Genomic DNA, 19932 nt, shown 5'->3' on the forward strand with positions numbered 1-19932 from the left:
GGAATTTGCTGCAAGAATGGCAGCATTATCGACACAAATTCGGTTGATGGTTCGTCCTAGAGGAGTTAGATTTGAAGCGGCAGCGACTTGTTGTGGGGAAAGGCTCTCGTCGGAAAAAACGCTTGAAAATTTGTCGGAAAACAATTGGCAAATTTCCTTAGTGTCAGTGTCTAAAACTCCATTTAATGACATACAAGATGGTAACCCGGATTCTTTTCGCTGCTCGTTCACATATTTCCAAAACGACTTGGGCTTGGATTTCAGTTGATGTTCGACGTTTCGCTGGTATCTAAAAAAGGCACGTCTGCTTTGCTGATTATATTCGTGATTGAGTTGAAAGTAGTGGTTTCGTAATGCAAGTGTCTTATGCTTAGAGAACTTTTTAAATGCGGCTCGTTTGGCAGTTTTTAATCGTCTAAGCACTGTTGATTGCCAAGGAGGGTGTTGATTTGTGCTGAATGTTCGTTTTGGCACATGACGGTCGATTAGGTAGTTAAGAATATTAGAAAACGTCATCGCTGCTTCGTTCGCGTCATCATTGTTAAGATTTTCGTCCCAGTTTATATCCAACAGCGTGCTAACGATGCTGTCGTAGTCAGCGTTTTTAAAATCGTAGACGAAAGAGCTTGAGACGTCTTCAAAATTCACTCCTAATGTTGTGTCCCTTTGCGAAACTAGTGTCCCAGTAGGATCCTACCGTTAGAGATTTCGTGGCGGTCCTCTTGGTATCCTAACGGATGATTTGGCTTTCCCTTCACCTTAAATTCCGCAGCAACGACCGATTACTCAATATTGTTCGCTGGTGGTTTCAACGGATACGCATCACACGAATAAAGCCTTCGAGACAAGTACTTCACATTAAAATAGCTTTATTCAACACAAGACGATTTATTGACTATCTAAATTAACTTTACTACACTTAATACGTAATTACAAATAACACCGAATATTTTTGATAGTAGCCGATCTAATCGCAATGAAGGCAGTAAAACGAATGTTCCAACGTACAAGTTTTAAATCTAGCTACTACTGTATTAGAAGAAAAGCACGCAGTTCCAGTTTCCTCGAACAGAGGTCGACTGTATCACACGATAGTCTACTTGGTCTACTCGCATATCCCTTCGTTAAGTTTCGGCTAACCTCGACTAGGTGAGTTTCTCCTGCTTTGACATTTTGACGTAAACACCTAGGTTACCAGCGAGTACAAGATGTAGTGAGGGAAGATGGTGCACATGCTGGACTAAACGTGTCGGAGCGCCGCTGCAGTACGGAGCGTAGTCCCGGGCACTTACAAAGCAGAGGTCCAATGTACGTCCATTCTCGTTGATGATATTATTAATTTGCCGAAGAGTTGCGCCACTGTAGTTGTCCAAGATACAACTGGCATTGCTGATAAGCGCAGACGATATCCAATCGTAGAAATCCATTACTTGCCTGGCACCAGATCAAGCCAGGTAAGTTGAAGTCGCCAAGTATAACAATATCATCAGACGGGGCATCGATCGAGGTGATGAAAGAAACGGAGCATCGATCAGGCTATAATCACGAATTCGGTCAGGTGGAAAACACACATAGGAAGAGATTGCGATCGGCAAGTTTCACTGGTATCCACACTTGCTCGGAGCTCACCCACCGCTCATCGCTGATGACTCGGGCAATTAATACCATGGCGAACGGCGATGAGTACACTACCACCTGATGTCTTGTGGCTGTTGAGAGCATTGGGATCACAGCGGAAGACATCAAATGTTGAACCAAACACCTGGCGAGACAGAGTACGGTTGTCGAGCCACGTCTCGGTTAAGGCGATGACGTCATAACAGCAGCCCGTGGTCGCGAGCAAATAGCTGTCCGTTGATGAATTTAAGCCACCAACATTCTGGTAGTAAATCTCGATGTTATTGGATGACGGATCAGGTTCTGCAGAGAGCGAATCAACTGCATCGCGCCCCAGAATGTAGCGATCATCATCGGCGAGAGAAATGGTTGACATCTGGTCACAAGATGTTCGAGCAAAATGCAAATTACTGGAAGCGAAGAATACATCAGCGCTTGAAATATTCGGATCAGATGTATACTTGCCATTTGTGGCGGGTTGGAAGACCCTTTCACCCATCCCACACACAGGACCGGGACGACTGATGATCGCTGGCTGCAATTGCTCGCGGGCGTGGCGGGGGGATCGAGGGCTTCCATAGTGTCAACTGCGGTGCGTCCCAGTATGCGTTGAACCCCGATGGCGCGATGCAGAGAGCAGGAACGGGACGGTAGTAGCTTACTGCGAGAGTTGGACGATGAACTAGAAGCGTGAATCGGTTCAACCGTTGTATCGTTACAATTTGTATAATACTTGCCGAGAAAGGCGGCTTGGAAGACCCCTTTTCCACCCACACATACAGGGCCGGGACGACGGCTGAACGCTGGCTGCAAGGGCTCGACTGTAGCAGGGGGATCGAGGGCTTCCATTGTACCAACTGCGTTGCGTCCCAGTATGCGATCAGCGTCGACACTCCTTCACAATGGCGGTGTAGCTTGGTATAGTGGCATTGCCAATCGTTGCGGAGTCCTCTGTAGGGTTGATGGGCCGGGTTGCATTAGCGGAATATATGCGGTTTCCGAGGGCGTAGAAAAATCAGTCGGTGGGCACCAAATGTTCTGGGTACGGCTATCCTCAAATTCCCTAAACAATATGCCTTGCGGCCATGTGTCAGGGTTAAGAGCTGCTTCACGGTACTTTGAGTGAACTCCAACATTGAAAGATATGAAGTTCAGAGTACTGACGTCTATGCCTTTTTTAACAAGCGGAATAATCTTTATTTACTCGTTGCAGTTTAGTCTTTCTTTGGACTTTTTTCGACAGTCTCCTTGCTAACGCTGGGATGAACGTGGGAAAGATACATCCAGAGCAACGGAGTGGGAGGTGGAACCGTGAGAATGTTGCTATTATCGACTAGCTTTCGACCGCCGACAAGAATACTGCTCGGATTAGGACCATCCTCGCGACGATGTTTCCGAGGTGGTCGAGAGGTACCGGAATTTGGCCGGACTGGAGTGGCTGTTGAAACCTTTCTGGCGAGGTGCGAAATTTGCTGGTTTTTTTTGATAACTCTGCGTTTAGTTCAGCACAGACGTCATCCGTTTTCCCAGCGATAGCAGCGATAACACATCCAAGCGAGGAAACGGTGTCGCGAAAGCGAACAAACTTCATCAACTTGACACATCCTTTGCACATCCAAAATAAATTTGGGTTTTCGGAAAGTTTTTTTCAAGAACGTCTTGTTGAGTTGTTTCCCGCACTGCATATGCACCACATTTTTGCAAAATCCCATGAATTCGATAAAGTCATCGTCCGATATGACGGTTTTCGCGCAGTGATCGCATGCACTTGTCATAATGCCGATTTTCTACCTGCCATAGATCCGACTTTTCGTTTTCATCTCACTGTGCGCCAAGTTGTGATGTGGGAAATACAGGTGGCGAAGTGAGCGCGTGAATTTTTTGTAGGTAATTACACACAGGTCCGGTGATGTAAACAATCTCGATTTTCACTGGATTTTTCACGACACAAAAATAAAATTTGTAGAAAACACTTTAAAACTTCACAATATCAAGGGCGCAAACAGAATTTAGAATCGACTGATACGATAAACGATGATTAAACGGCACAAATCACGTGAAATATTAAAAAATAACTGGAACGATCAACACAAACAACTAATCGGTGAAAATTCAGTGAACCAAAAAAAAAATTGCCACCAACCTCAACAAACATCTGGTCTCACAAATTCATTTCGTTCATCATAGAAATTTTTTCGTATTTATTAGGATATTATTTTTTTCATTTGATCTTTTGGGATTGATGTTTGACAACACCGACTTTTTTTAATTTAAAAAAATCGATCTGGCCAAATCGATTTTATTGTGATAAGAAGAAGTGGTCGTTTGATGAACGAAAGTTTTCGTAAATGTTATTTATTTAGTGTACATAGCACGAATGTTATCGTTGATAACGACATTATTTCCAGTCTCTACGCATCGAACGATCGAGATAGAAGTGTTTTGTTTTCGGTCCGTTGGTAAAAGAACAGTACTAATCCGCGTTCAAGTTTATCTTGCCATTCTCTGCCTCTTCGAGGTTTGAACTATTATTTTCTCTTGTGCGTGTGTTAACCGTTTGGCCATATTCCCCAACCTTTTATTTGCAAAGTGAGGATTGAACAATTACCAGCTATATAAGCTGGACTGGTGCGTCGTGGGAAACGAGTGTACAGATAAGTGAAATCTAACTTTTTGATACATTTACGGCTTTTTCCCGTCTGCACGGGTGCTGACCCCGTGCGTTGACGGTGTCGATGGCTCCCTCCCCGGATGGCCAAATGGAGATCGTGTCGACTCCTAAGGCTCTCCCCTGACCCAAACAATATCCAGAGCTCTCGACCGGTCCCTTTGTGGTCTTCTTTCGGCCCAAAACAAAATCGCTGAATCTATTACAGATTTCGAAAGACCTGACGGAATGATTCTCGGCTGTGACCGAAATAAAAAAGGTCCGCTCAGACAGGCTGAGAGTCGTGCTAACTAACTCAAAACAGGCAAACGATAGTGCTTGCTGCGAGCGCTTTACGAAGGACTATCACGTGTATATTCCAGCTGTAAAAGTACAGTCTGAAGGCGTTGTCACCGATGAGAATTTGACATGCGAGGATCTGCTGCAGTACGGGGTAGGCCGTTTTAGAGACCGCATACTTCAGCCAGTGAAAATACTTGAGTGCAAGCGTTTGCACTCAGTAGTAGTTGCGGGGGATGGTACAAAAACGTACCCCAATCAAACTCTTATCGGGTGACATTCGCTGGTACCGCTTTACCAAATTACGTCCTCTTGCACAAGGTTCGTCTGCCTGTGCGTCTGTTTGTACCGCGGGTCATGAATTGTACAAAATGTAAACAATTGGATCACACAGCCACCCATTGTAGCAATAAGGCCCGCTGTTGAAAATGTGGGGAGAATCATTTAGATGATTCGTGCAGTAAGAATACTGAGAAGTGTTCTTACTGTGCAGAGAATCTGCATGATATCTCGGCATGTCCCGCGTACAAACTACGCGGGGATAAAATAAAACGTTCCCTTGCGGGACGATCCGAACGTTCTTTCACAGAAATGCTAAAGAAAGCTACGCCACCAACCTCAACAAACATCTATGCTCACTTGCCTCCTAACGAGGGCGAGGCTGATGACCCACAAGAGGGAACATCTACTAGGGTGCATAGAAGTTATAGGAAGAGGAGGAACATTTCCTCTCCTAAAGTTCCTTGTAAAGGCCAGAAGGTATCCCTTGACGGGGCTCCGGAAGTCACATCTATTGGAAGTGTTGCAACCAAACCGAAGCAAGTAGCTCGGTCTCGGAGGATTAAGCTCAGAGAAGGAGCTCCCAGCACTTCCAGGAATATCAAAAATCCCAAGTGTTCCTTTGTTTTAGTTCGAGAATAATCGCGGCACTGGAATTATCAAACTCTCGGACAAATAAAAATTTTCAATATAACTGATCCTATTAAAAGTCTTATGTTAGCTTTTCTCCCTACAGTAAAAACATTTTTGAAGCAGTTGACTGCTAAATGGCCCCTCCTTTCAGCGATTGTATTCTTCGATGGCTAACTCATCAAACGAGGTCACGGATTTGATCACTGTTTTACAGTGGAATTGCAAAAGTATCATCCCGAATATCGATTCCTTCAAAATTTTAATAAATAGTTTGAGTTGCGATGCATTTGCATTATGTGAAACTTTATTAACTTCAGATATAAGGGGAGTGGGCGTAGCGTATTGGTAAATCGATTGCCTTGTACGCAGCGCACCTGGGTTCGAGTCCCGACCCCGCACATAGGGTTAGAAATATTTCCTAAGAGATTTTTCTAACCCGAACAGGCGAATGACCTTAAGGTTTAAACCCCTATAATTGAAAAAAAAACTTCAGATATATATATATATATATATATATATATATATATATATATATATATATATATATATATATATATATATATATATATATATATATATATATATATATATATATATATATATATATATATATATATATATATATATATATATATATATATATATATATATATATATATATATATATATATATATATATATATATATATATATATATATATATATACATATATATACATATATATATATATATATATATATATATATATATATATATATATATATATATATATATATATATATATATATATATATATATATATATATATCTCATTTTCCACGATTTTAATATTATTCGCCGTTGCCGTTGATCAACAGGCGAATTGTCGGTGCGTAGTCTAAAATAACTGCTATTTGCGATGGATTTATCCCAGTCGAGGTATTTTCCGAAACCCCTGTTTCCCGTCATTAGTACGTTCTTATCGAAAGTCGATGAACTCGCGGAATACATCCAATCCGGCCAGGTTTCGGCATTGAGGGCCATTTCACGAAGTTGAGGGTCAACACCAATTTTGAAAGAAATGAAATTAAGCCCGCTCAAATTTGCGTCTTTTTTCATTAACTTCTTCACTTCGACCGGATCGTCCGTTGAAAGGCACCACTTAACCATAGCACCAAGCTCAGCTTCGGAAACGGTGGTAGCAATTCGCGACAAGTAAATCCAGCATTTACTAGTAGCGGGTTGAACAGTGATTGTGGGTACCTTTGCTACATCACCCTTTTTCTTGCCACACGTTAGACTGGGGACATCGGATTTAGAAAGAAATTTATCATCCTCCGTCTCGCGAGCACGTTTGGCTCCAGCTCTATTTGGAACGGGCCATGATATGGGAGTTGCAGGCAATGTCGTTGCGGATTCCACTGATTTTCTGGTTTTCTCCATTTCAGCATTAATGCTTCAAGCGCTGTTTTATGTGTGTCGGTCAGCAAACGCAACGCTTCGCTCAATGCTGTAAAAGCTGCATTCACTGCGGAGGATTTCATCAAATCCACACAGCTGTCGCAAAGCCAGAATATATTCTCTGAGTCGTTAATCATGTCCAATTTTGGACGAGTGAGCGTTGAACACGATAGATGCATGATTCTGTCGCAGAATCCTTGGCATTTCAGCTGATTCAAAGTGGTTACCGGCTCGGAGCACTGCAGGCAGATCAAATCCATTGCGAGAATCGCCAACAGGTAGGCAACAGTAGCTACTTCGCGAATAAGCTTTTCCGATATGCATCCACGGTTTCACCACAAGGATTCTATCACTACCGACGACACTTTGGGAGAACAAAATGTTTGTCAATTGTCACCGCACGACCAAAAATCACAAATTATGAGTCAATTGATCAATAACTGCAGCTTAGGCGAGGGCACAAACTTTATTCCAATTGAAAAATCACTGAATATACACAAAAAAACGATCCAAAATACGCGAACGAAAATAAACAAACTGATTCACAACAGTGTTACTAGAAAAACGAGCACTCAGTCGAGATAGAAGTCTTTTGTTGTCGATCCGTACACTCTATAGCGACAAATAGTGTTAATCCGCGTTCAAGGTTATTCGCAGACTCTACGCCTAGTTGAGGTTTCAGTATTTTTTCCCTTCTTTTGTGTTTCTGTTTCTGAGTACCGTTAGCTGGTCAGTGACAAGTGAAGCAGTGTTCTTCTAGTAAGCCGTCTGGATACCGTTACCTACACAAGTTAAGTATTAGTTTACGTTTCCCCTTCTTGGTTGTCTTAATAACGTGCACTGGGCAATAGGCCCGTGCAAAAATGACTTCCCCTGACGGCGGTTCATCTCAAGGTGAGATGGACGTCGAAACAAAATCGGCTCCCCGGCTCAAAGTATATCCGAGCTCGGCCACCGGGCCATTTGTGATCTTCTTTCGGACCAAAGAAAAAAAGTTTTTGAATCTGTTGCAGATTTCTCGAGTTATGACGGATCGGTATTCGGCCGTGACAGAAATATCGAAAATTCGCCCTGATAAGCTTCGGGTGGTGGTTAACAGTTCAACTCAGGCAACGATATTGCTGGCTACGGGCCCTTTACGAAGGAGTACAGGGTGTATATTCCAGCTAGCAGGGTTGAAGTCCGTGGGGTCGTTTCCGATTCGAGTCTGAATTGCGAGGACCTGCTAAAATATGGGACTGGCTGTTTCAAAGACCCCATGCTTAGCCAGTGAAGATACTGGAATGCAAACGTTTGCATTCAGCATCAGTCGCAGCTGACGGCAAGAAAATATACGTCAACTCAGACTCTTATTGGGTGACCTTCGCCGGCTCTGCCGTACCCAATTACCTCCTCTTTGACAAGGTTCGTCTACCTGTTCGCCTCTTTGTGCCACGGGTCATGAACTGTACTAATTGCAAACAAATGGGACTCACAGCCTCCCATTATAGCAATAAAGCCCGTTGTGGGAAATGCGGTGGGAATCATGCGGATGATTCCTGTGGTAGAGATGTCGAAAAGTGTCTCTACTGTGGGGGAAACCCACATGATCTCCCTTCATGTCCCGCGTACAAACAACGCGAGGAAAATCTTAAGCGTTCCCTTCAGGGACGCTCTAAGCGATCTTTTGCAGAAATGCTAAAGATAGCTACGCCACCTGTCTCCACGAACATCTATAGACACATTCCAGCGTTAGGGGACAACGTTTGCACGCATCATGCAACTGTTAACAGCTCGTCGTTTGAAAAATCCTACGATGTACGCTCAAAAAACTTAATTGAATACTTTAAAAGTCCTACAACAACGTTAATGTTATGGGTTTGATGTTGTTCATTTGTCCATTCATTCTGAGAGGTGAAAATGTCGCGTTAGGGGACAACAGCGCAAAAAATTGATTTTCCAACCTACTCTTGTATTTATCAAAAAACCTGCCCAGTCTCAAACTTTAGAGCATCTATTTGTTCTAGAAATTTGATCATCGAAAGTCACAGAACAATACTGTATACTTAGATTTTCGAGTTTTTAGGAATTTTTTTTCACGACCGCTACGAACACTGCGTTAGGGGACAACACCAAAATGAACACAAACGGTCGCATATGAAGTGTTGTCCCCTAACGCGACTGAAGAATTTGTTGAAGCTCAAACAAAGCGATGTATATTACCTCTGAACCTGTAAATAACTCAATATAAAGATATGAAACGCCAAACCAGATGCATTTCTAGTTTCACCTTCATATGTTTTATTAAGAAATCAAATTAATATGAAATGAGAACAGGACACACCGCATACCACAGTGTGGCGCGGTATAGAAGAGATTGTAGACCACAATCGCCACTTTCTAATGGATCGAAAGAGGTGGTTTCAAGTAGTTTTGGTAAGTTTAATATATTATTGACATCAGTGGCGGATCTAGGCGGAGGGTTTTGGGGGTCCGGACACAAACCCCCCCCCCCCCAAAAATTTTTAACATCTCGAGAATTTTTGGAAAAGTTTCTTTTTTTTAATTCATTCTAAGTTCAAAATCTTTGCAAACCAGATTCGATTACCAAAACTGAGTTTAATTAAATGAGGGTATTACATATGGGATCATCCATAAATGACGTAGCGTTATATGGGGGAGGGGGGAGTTGTGCATTTTGTGATGATGTGTAACGACGGGGGGGGGGTGGTAGGGCATCTTGTCAGGCTACGTAGCTTTTTTAAAGGGGAATAACTAACATCGTTTTTTTATTTAAAAAAAATATGGTGACTGGGGGGAGAGTTACCGTAAAGCTACCTAATTACCAGGGGGATATTTAGAGGTTTGTGACTCAAAAAATGCTACGTCATTTATTGATGGTGCCTATTACGTATTGTACAATGAACATTTTAAAGTCGAAATTTTGGACCACTTCCGAAATTTTTTCTGGATCCTCCTGATCAGAGCTTTCACCATTCATTCAAATTCGATCCGAACGAACCACAATACAGTTCAGTAAAACGCTTGCCTTCACCCCAACCGAATGAATTGCCGCTATGGATACCGAAGCAACAACACGAGGAAACAGAAACAGGAACGAATATATCCACACACGCTTGCATAAGCACGTATCATTATAATGATGAACAGTTGTGAGTATCATTGAGAGAGAGGATATCAGTATTCTCTTCTCTCTTGAATAGTGGTTCCTCTTTGCTTGGTTGATTATTTAGTGAAATTGGTTCAAGAACATACAAGCTGTTGAACCATTCAGATTTATTGTGTAATGCTGATTCTGAATATAAAATTCTTCTGGCCATATTAGCGGTTTTCAGCGTCTTTCGCTACGTCAGTTAAGAACATATGGCTTGTGGGGCGGACATTAGGCAACAGGTACCGCTTATTTGATTCTGCTGAGGTTTAAGGGGGAAAAAATTGAACTTGTGTTCACGATGCATTATAAATTTAGGGAAATCGTGGATATTCAAACATCGATATGCATTTATCAGTTTTTTGGATGTTGGTTCCTCAGATGATTCAGCCCAACACATATAGGTTCATTTTTTTCTAACATTGTATCTCTAGCTTACGAATATTTGGAATTTTATAATCGTGAACCAAAACGAAGTGGTTATAAGCTTGGTTATAAATTTTTCGCATTTAACAAGGACAATATATGTTTCAAACTATGATGTACTACATTCTTTTCCTAAATGTTGTATAGACAGGTTAAATGTTAACAAATATAATATTAACCACAAATTCGATGAGCAAGATTTATGACTGATTAAATTGGATACCTACTAACGGTGTGTTTAAAATGTACGGCATATTGTGGAATATTTAATAATCAAAAAATTACTTCGAGCTTCGTCTAAAGTTGAGCAGGAATAGCAAAATTACACATGCCTTTTAATCTTTGGGAAGAAATTAGTATCCCGCTTTAATGATTAAATTTAAAATTAGTGATCTGAACAGATTAGTTCGCTGCAATTATTCCGAGCTTGGCGAATAAAGTTTTATTCGGAATATCCTCCAAATGAATCTTGACAGTTGACTTTAATGCCTTTATTCTAAGTTACCCGAGATTTTTATTGCAACCAGGCAACCAAAAATGTTTTCAAATTTTGTTTAAATGGAAAAAATCACACTATATTTTTTTCCCATTCCATCAACATTACTATCCTATCATTCAAAATTTGTCAACTGGTTAATAAAAACTTGATACAATTTAACAAATTGCATTCATTGACATTTAAATCATGATTTACGAAATTCATAGTCATGTGAAATTAAAATTAAATCTAAAACATTTTTGATGCTCTTATATGTCAGGAGCAGAACACGTAAATTTTTACGATTTTTCTAGTTCTGTGTAATACTAAAAACCCCCTGAGTTGAACTTGAACAACGACTTGCTTATGAATATTTTAAAATATATTGTATTCAATAAGACAAATTGTTTTTGGTTTAATAATTGAATGTCTTCCAAAACTGGTTGAAATGTAATATGCAAAAGTATTCTGCGTATTAATGATTTTTTTCAGAATTGATAATTTACTTTTTCAAAAGTTACAAAAGTTTTTCTTTGATCGTTTTTTCTGGTCAAGTCTACCCACCGCGGGAGCCTTGACCAAGGCTTGGGGAGCTTGACTAAGAGAATTTTAAAATGTCAGAACAAAAAAACAATGGCATATAACATGCTGTTATCTTTTCTTCCCATATTGTTGAGGTTCTTAGTACTACTTAAAAATATAAAACGATTGTATTTCATGAGCTTTGATTTTTTTAATGCATTGCTTTTTTGGATTAACTGTACTGATTACATTGCAGGTTCACGTGTCACAAAATCAGCCATAAAAAATCATTAGTGTATCTATCTGTGGTGTCCTTGAACGATTGATTGAAAAAAAATTCTCTTCTTTTTGGAAACGGGAACGATTTTTCCAAAAAAAACACAATTTTCACCTGAAAAAAATTATTAATAAATCCATAACATAAATATGAAAATTTTGACAAAAAAATGGAATCGTTCAAGGACACGGCAGTTAAATTACGAACAAGCAAAAATTAAGTTTCGAAATCCGTTGCAAACTCTTTCGGCACTCGTAGTCACCGCAAATATCGTGATAATCGCGTTTAAAGTTTCAAATATAAGAGTAAGGGAGCAAGATGAAAAACGAAATGAAGAAGATGAAAAATTAGCTGATGGGATCGAAACAAATATAAAAAAATTAAGTACCAAATGAAACACGTTATGAATAATTGTTGAATTTCGTGCTTGGTAAAGTCTCCCCATGTTCCCTTAACCCTATTTCTTGGGCGTTTTTTCAAAACGTCATATCTGCAATGAGTTACTCTCTTTGTTTACGTTCTCTTTCGTTTTTTACGGCGTCACTATAACACTTTTCACTTATTTTACAGGGCAGATCGAAAGACGGTGGTTTTAACTAGCATATTATGCAAAGAGTTGAGGGATAAATGTTAAAGTGACCGAATTATTAACAGAAGAGACTGTAAACAAAGAGAGTAACTCATTGCAGATATGACGTTTTGAAAAAACGATCAAGATTTGTATTTTCACAATTCGACAGATTCAATAGGTTGAAGACAAAACTAAAAAATATTGCATATGAAACGCGCACAGAACATGTACCTATCTCGAATAAAAATAATAAAAGACAACAAACACATTCTCGTTATGAGCGCTGTTCTCCGGGGCAGCTGGGCGGCATCATTTTTCGTACCTACATTCGCACGCAACAAGCAAAGAGAATCTGGGTGCCTATGTACAGCTTGCTATGGAGAACGAATGATGCATAGCAGTTGATATCTTTTCGAATGGGAGAGAGAATGAGCAACGGGTACTATTACGCTATGCTCATATACCTACACCATAGAACAGCAATGATTCACCAGCCTCGGTGGTGGTGAACCAAAGCCGTCAACTCCGCAGCTCAGTGGTGAATGGTTCAATAGGGTGTATGTTCGTGAAGCAAAGAACGAATGAAGAGTGTTCGTTCTTTTTCAGCTGATTCGTTTTCTAAGCTCTGGGTAGCAGTGATCAAACGCAGCACTCATCGCAGCGCATTGTCAAAATGCATGATTGCTACTGCTGTTCTTTACGGCCCGACGTTCGACGGGAGAAGGAAGTCGCTCGAGAAATGATATTCTTTAAATACTCAAGGATGACGTCATTCATAGAAGCGTAGTGTGCTGGGTGCTCAAATCTGTCGTACGAGACACGATGTTATTTGTCTGGTAAAAGAGCAACAACTGATTCAAACTGGCACACGGCACATTTATTTACAACTTTTCGTGTTCGTTTGAATCATTAACCCCCTATTGACGACGCTGCCGGGAATAGATTGACTGATGTATGGGAGTTTTCACGTTTTCGAGATCTGTTCACTTTTGCTATATTGAAATTCAAAAAACGTGACATCGTTTGATTTTAGAATGACACCTTGCCCCAGATAGTGCAGTAAGACATTTTCAATGTCAAAACACTATATCAATTAAACATAATTTCAGTTAATTCCGAATTATATACATATATATATATATATATATATATATATATATATATATATATATATATATATATATATATATATATATATATATATATATATATATATATATATATATATATATATATATATATATATATATATATATATATATATATATATATATATATATATATATATATATATATATATATATATATATATATGCATTACCTACACGTATATCACTTGCGATGCGTTTATGCAAATGAAATTTCGGTCCTACCTCGAAACTTGCAAACATCCACCCGAGACACATGTGTGGCAAAATCCAACTGCTAGGTTTGTTCCCAAGTTCCCAGTGGGTAAGAATTTTTCACGTTGATAGTACTACCTTCACTACTCACATTATTGAATATTTCATTACACAAATGTGTAGTGAGATCAAAAGGCATTCGTCTATCTGCTTTATTTAAGAAATAGCCACTTTAAAGCATGGCATGCACAAATAAAATAAATTAATGGTCAAATCGGATAACAAATACTATTTGGACTCACTGGAGGTTAAACTCACTCTATAGTTAAAAGCCAGTAGAAGGGCACGCGCAAAGCGTGGAATGTCAGCATTAGAGAGTTCAGCTTTCCAGGTTTCTTCGTAATAACCCTGTAATTGTCACGTATGATAATAACCAAATGTAGTACCAGAACATTACTTTTAACGGAGCATTTCACTTGTAGAGCAGTGAAATTTGCAAAATAAGTAAAATGAAAATCCCTTTTCACGTTTCCCAGTTTGCCCCCAGTATCAAACCATCAACAGAAACTTATGTATCAGTATTCATTAACAAACCAAAATAACCTCCTTTAATTTGCCAATCGCAGCCACACTACCTTTGCTAGAAGAAAACTAATAAAAGAGTACATTGCTTCGCAGTGCACTCTGGAGCGTGCGCTTTGGTGAATTTATTTGAGAACGCCACACATAATTGAAACAGAGCAAGAGAGCGCGGTCTCTCGCACCCAACCACTCCATCGCGTTGAAATTCGTTTATTTAGCTCCGAAAGAAATGAAGACTTTTTTGACATTGAAAATGTCTACTGAACTATCTGGGACAGGGTGTCATTCTAAAATCTAAAATCAAACGATGTCACGTTTTTGCGTCACTATTTTGAACGCTAATAACTTTGTTCTTTATGAACGGATTTCCGTCTGGTTATCACCAAACAATTCGGAATTAACTGAAGTTATGTTTAATTGCTATAGTGTTTTGACATTGAATATATATATTAGACCTCTCCACATTTTGAAAAAGTTTTGAAATATACATGGGTCAGCTCAGATTTTTATTTTTATTCAAGGTGTGAATTTAAAAACTTTCGACAAAGATGACTTAATTTGGACATGATTTAGAGGTGTCTCCAATCAAAAATCATGTTTTTGCTATGTTTCCACAGTAAGATAACTTACACTCTGATTAAATAGGTCCTACATGCCCACAAATCATCAAAGGTTGTTTCTTAGACATATCTTAACATGTTTTTACAGATGAACATAGCTCTAATCGCAATAGAAAATTTGTTAACTGGATTTTTATATAAAACAGTTTATCAAAATCATGGAAAATTAGTAGTATTTTTTCTTGGTTTTGATATTCTTTTCTAAATAAAAATTCAGTTAACAAATTTTCGATTGCGATTAGAGCTATGTCCATCTGTGAAAACATGTTAAGATATGTCTAAGGAACAACCTTTGATGATTTGTGGGCATGTAGGACCTATCAAATTGTAAGTGATCTTACTATGAAAACAAAGAAAAACACGATTTTTGATTGGAGACACCTCTAAGTCATGTCCAAATTGAGTCATCTTTGGCGAAAGTTTTTAAATTCGCACCTTGAACAAAAATAAAAATCTGAGCTGACCCATGTATGTTTCAAAACTTTTTCAAAATGTGGAAAGGTCTAATATATATATATATATATATATATATATATATATATATATATATATATATATATATATATATATATATATATATATATATATATATATATATATATATATATATATATATATGTATATATATATATATATATATATATATATATATATATATATATATGTATATATATATATATATATATATATATATATATATATATATATATATATATATATATATATATATATATATATATATATATATATATATATATATATATATATATATATAACAGAAACACTGGATAGCTGGATTTAATACAATGATGCAGAGAATAGTAAAAATAACAGCATTCGAATTACCAGCCTAAGTGTATTCTACTTCACTTCGGTTATGTCTCTGACATAACCCTTTAATGTAGGAACTCTAAACTATACATGACAGTTTTGTCGATTATTTATTTATTTATTTATTTATTTATTTATTTATTTATTTATTTATTTATTTATTTATTTATTTATTCGTATTTTTCATATGACCTATGTGGGTCTACATGAAATGTAGTTGAATGGGAAAAGCCCATTTCAGGATATACTTCAGAAGCAATCCTCAAATGGGCGTAAAAACCCATCATCTTTTCATATATTCACATCTGATTACAATGGATTCAAACTACAATAAAATATAATCACATAGTACACAGCATTACAAAAATAAAAAATACAAATATTACAAAAAATGAATCTTAAAATCTAAGTCAACCTTCTTAGTCTGTTTTTGAAAACATCACAAGATACAGAAAAGTCAAAATGGTCATAAACACTATTAAAAACATTACACATCGCCCTAATGGGTTTGTTTTGGCCGTACTCGGTGCGTTGAAACTCGAGTCTTAAAAAGTTATGCGATCCGAGACTTCTCGGGGGCACATTGACATTTATTTGTGAGAGAATATCTGGAGCATCTATTTGGCCAGTTAATATCTTCCCAACAAATACTGCTCTAAATGTGTTCCGCCTTTTGGCTAGGATTTCCATATCGAGCAGACGACAGCGATCGATGTACGGTGGTAGCTCGGTTGGGGTTACGCCACGGCAGAGTTCTAAGAGCAAAACGGAGGAATCTTGCCTGCACTGCTTCTATTCGGTTGATCCAAATGCTTGTGTAAGGACACCAAATGGGTGCTGAAGCTTCCAAGACAGATCGCACAAGTAAAAAATAGAGTGCCCGCAAACAATATGGATCAGTGAATTCTTTGGCGATGATAATGAGAATTATTAGTTGAGTTGAGGCAAAATTTTGTAGCTCGTACAGTCAAATACAAATGTCCGTTTGACAGTACGAGTTACCGATTTTTGCACAAACTCTCTAATAGTCTCTGGCCAAATCTAAAAATAGAATGTGGGTAAACTTCACAACAAGGGGGCATAATTCACTACAACAACAATTAACTGATAGATATGTGGACACCATTCCACTGAAAATTTATCTCGCCTTTCCAATGGAACTAAATGAGTTCAAATACAAAGTATACTTTTTAAGTTGGAGTTATTTTAGGGCAAATGAAATTAGAGTTAGAGTTATTTAATCTAACTGATATGATTTGATGGTATGTGTAGAACGATTTTTTTGACATTAAAAATGTCTTACTCCACTATCTGGGGCTAGGTGTCATTCTAAAATCTAAACTATCTCCCATGTAACGAAACTATGTAAGGTTTGCACGCTTATAACTCCGATATTACTAGATGGATTTTAATCATTCATACACCAACCGATTCAGAAACACCTAACTTAAATATCGCTAATAATTTAATATCTCCCCAATAAAAGTAGACTTTTGGAAATTGGTAAAATTAAAAAGTTCACGAAAAACGGGAAAATTACCATTCGTGAGGCAGATTTCTCAGACACAGCCGTCAAGAGATGGCAGCTTAGTTGCTCAATGAAACACGAAAAGTCATAAATAGAAGCAACGCATGTCCGTTTAAATCAGTTGTTGCTATTATCCCATACGAGCAACATCGTCTCCGGGCGATGCAATAAGTGCTATCGATTTACGGTAACGTCGGCATTTGCACACACTCGCACCTAAGTGACTAAACCATATACGGTTAGTTTATAAATAGAGGTGACGCGTACCCGTTTGAATCAGTTTTTGTTATTATGTCGAACGGGTAAGATCATGGCTGCAGCGTCTGGGCACTACAATAAGCGGTAGACGCTATGCATTTTCGGCAGCGGTGGCCGTGTGCGGATTTTTCGGGTACCAGCACGGTGTCACAGAATAATTTGCAAAGTGGGTGGGTTTGGATTTAATTCAATACGGTGTGTGCTGCTTAAGAGTGTTGCGTTTGAAAAAAATATATTTATTTTTATGCATGCGTGTGCGTTGTAACTTGTTAATCCATGTTTACGGCGCTTTGTAGCTGCGTAGGGTAAAGAGCCTATTGGTTTTCATATTTCGGTTATATGTTTTTTATCAGTAAGGCATCTGACAACGTGCTTCTGTAGTTATTGCACTGTTCAGCAGCGTAGTATTTTATATAGGAGAGTACACTCAGGTTTTTTTACGCGGATTTTGAAATTTACACGGTTTTCATCACCGCGTTTTTTTTAAATTTAGGCGGTTTTCATTTACACGGCCTGTATCCCCTGCGTGAAAAATCTGAGTGTAATTGCATCGGAAACAATCACAAATCCCAGCAGAACTTTTTGTTTTCTAATTTCAAATACTTTTGTTTCGTACAGCACACAACGGAAAATTTTAAAACAGAACTTACCGTCCCAGCAGCAGTTGAAGCGGGTGTTCTTTTTCGATTCAAATTCAAGCCATGTCTTAAGCGTTACTGGACTTAAAATTGTTTTCCCAGTTTATCCAGTCAGAATATCTGTCCTACCCTATGTATTTAAAACACAGTTCTAATTGCGTTTTAAAGTATACAACAAATAGAACGGTTGGGTATACTAATTTAAATTTTAAAATAAATCTGTTTTAAATTATGAAACAAACCGCTGTACTGAAGATATAATTATGTCAGTCCTATTACCACATAAACACCTATATAACATAAAACGCTGCAGAATTGGTTTAATAATACAATGTTTACACTACAGAGTTATAATACGTTTTAATAATTAACAACAAGAAAAATGTCACCAAGATAGCATAAAAACCCGTTTTAACTGGTAGTGCAAACGTTGCATAACAATGTAATTTATGAAATAATTTCATTTTTTCCACCACTAATCGATCAAGAAATACTTAAACTTAAGATTGTTTACTTAAGTTCATTAGTACATTATTGAAAATTTAAATGGAAAATGAAATTTCATATTTCATGGAGAATCTGTATATTTCCGTTGACGGGCGTGGGCTTAATCATCACAGCTCTCAATATGGAACTTTTCTTTTGAATATAGGGTAACAGGGGTATTTTGGACCGCTTTAGGAAGTCATGAGAAAAAAATCTGAAAAAATACGATTTGGCTATTTATTCTGGATCATTCAATAGGCTAATATGTACGGCCTTATCATTTTTTGGATATGTTGTATTCTATATAGTCAAATAAACGTAAATACTTGGGAAAAATGATAAATAGTGAACGCGCATTTTTGTTATTTTGGACCAGTGAATTTTATTTTGGACCGTAAACAAAGCACATTTTGGACCATTGACTTTCCTTTGTGCCATTGCTGCAAACATATTTTGGACCGATCTCGAAACATATTTTGGACCATCCAAATGTTCACATATCTTTCTTTGTATGATGAATTTGTACATGATTGGGTAAGAAGTGCTTTTCTGGGAACAAAAAGAGAACTTTTTTTAAATGCAGAGTAGATATGCAACGAGGTGTCAGAGTTAATTGGGAGCATGGCGATAATATGTTATCGTTTGGAAATAGCTCACATATTTCGGACATACTTAAAATAACAATTTCAATACATCTGATTACTTTTTTCAACCTAAAATCGATATCTTATGTATTTTATAAGCATAATAACGTTATTTGAATGATTGAAATGTATATACTTTAGAAATAATAACTCTTCGATGTTGGTTACAACAATACCACCTCCTCTTGATTTTGGACAAGATTAGCTGAAATGTGAAAACACGATCAAAAATTTTCAATTCAATGCTTCCTATTAAACCAATTTGCTCAGAATATAACGGGAGTTGCTTTCTAACATGATAATTTCAGTGTTACATTAGCAATATTTCAATTTGTTATGAGCTTTGAATGGAAAAATGTACAAATCATCGTCAAGTGGTCCAAAATATGGTACTGGTCCAAAATACCCTCGTTATCCTATTTTCTGGACAGACCAGCCTATTTTTACTAGATGGATCAGCCAAATAATGCCAATCACCTAGTGAGATACTTGATTAATTAATAGATTACCGTTTAAAGACCTTCAATAAATTATGTTTTGATGGGGAGGGTATATAGCAAATTGTAACATATGAAAACAGGCGAGTGAACAAGAACGTGAGTCGATATGTGTGATAGATAAAATTCATTTACACGCTCTTGAAAAAAGCTACATTTTTTA

General features: G+C 37.9%; 1 protein-coding gene across 19 annotated transcripts in view; it reads right to left on the reverse strand.

The window, feature by feature from the left end:
- LOC131689361 (cell adhesion molecule Dscam2) overlaps positions 1-19932 on the reverse strand; it is a 1607414-nt gene that overhangs the window by 619672 nt on the left and 967810 nt on the right. The gene's annotated exons all lie outside the window — the stretch shown is intronic.

This window comes from Topomyia yanbarensis, chromosome 3 (assembly GCF_030247195.1).
Source record: "Topomyia yanbarensis strain Yona2022 chromosome 3, ASM3024719v1, whole genome shotgun sequence".
In the NCBI taxonomy this organism is placed as follows: domain Eukaryota; kingdom Metazoa; phylum Arthropoda; class Insecta; order Diptera; family Culicidae; genus Topomyia; species Topomyia yanbarensis.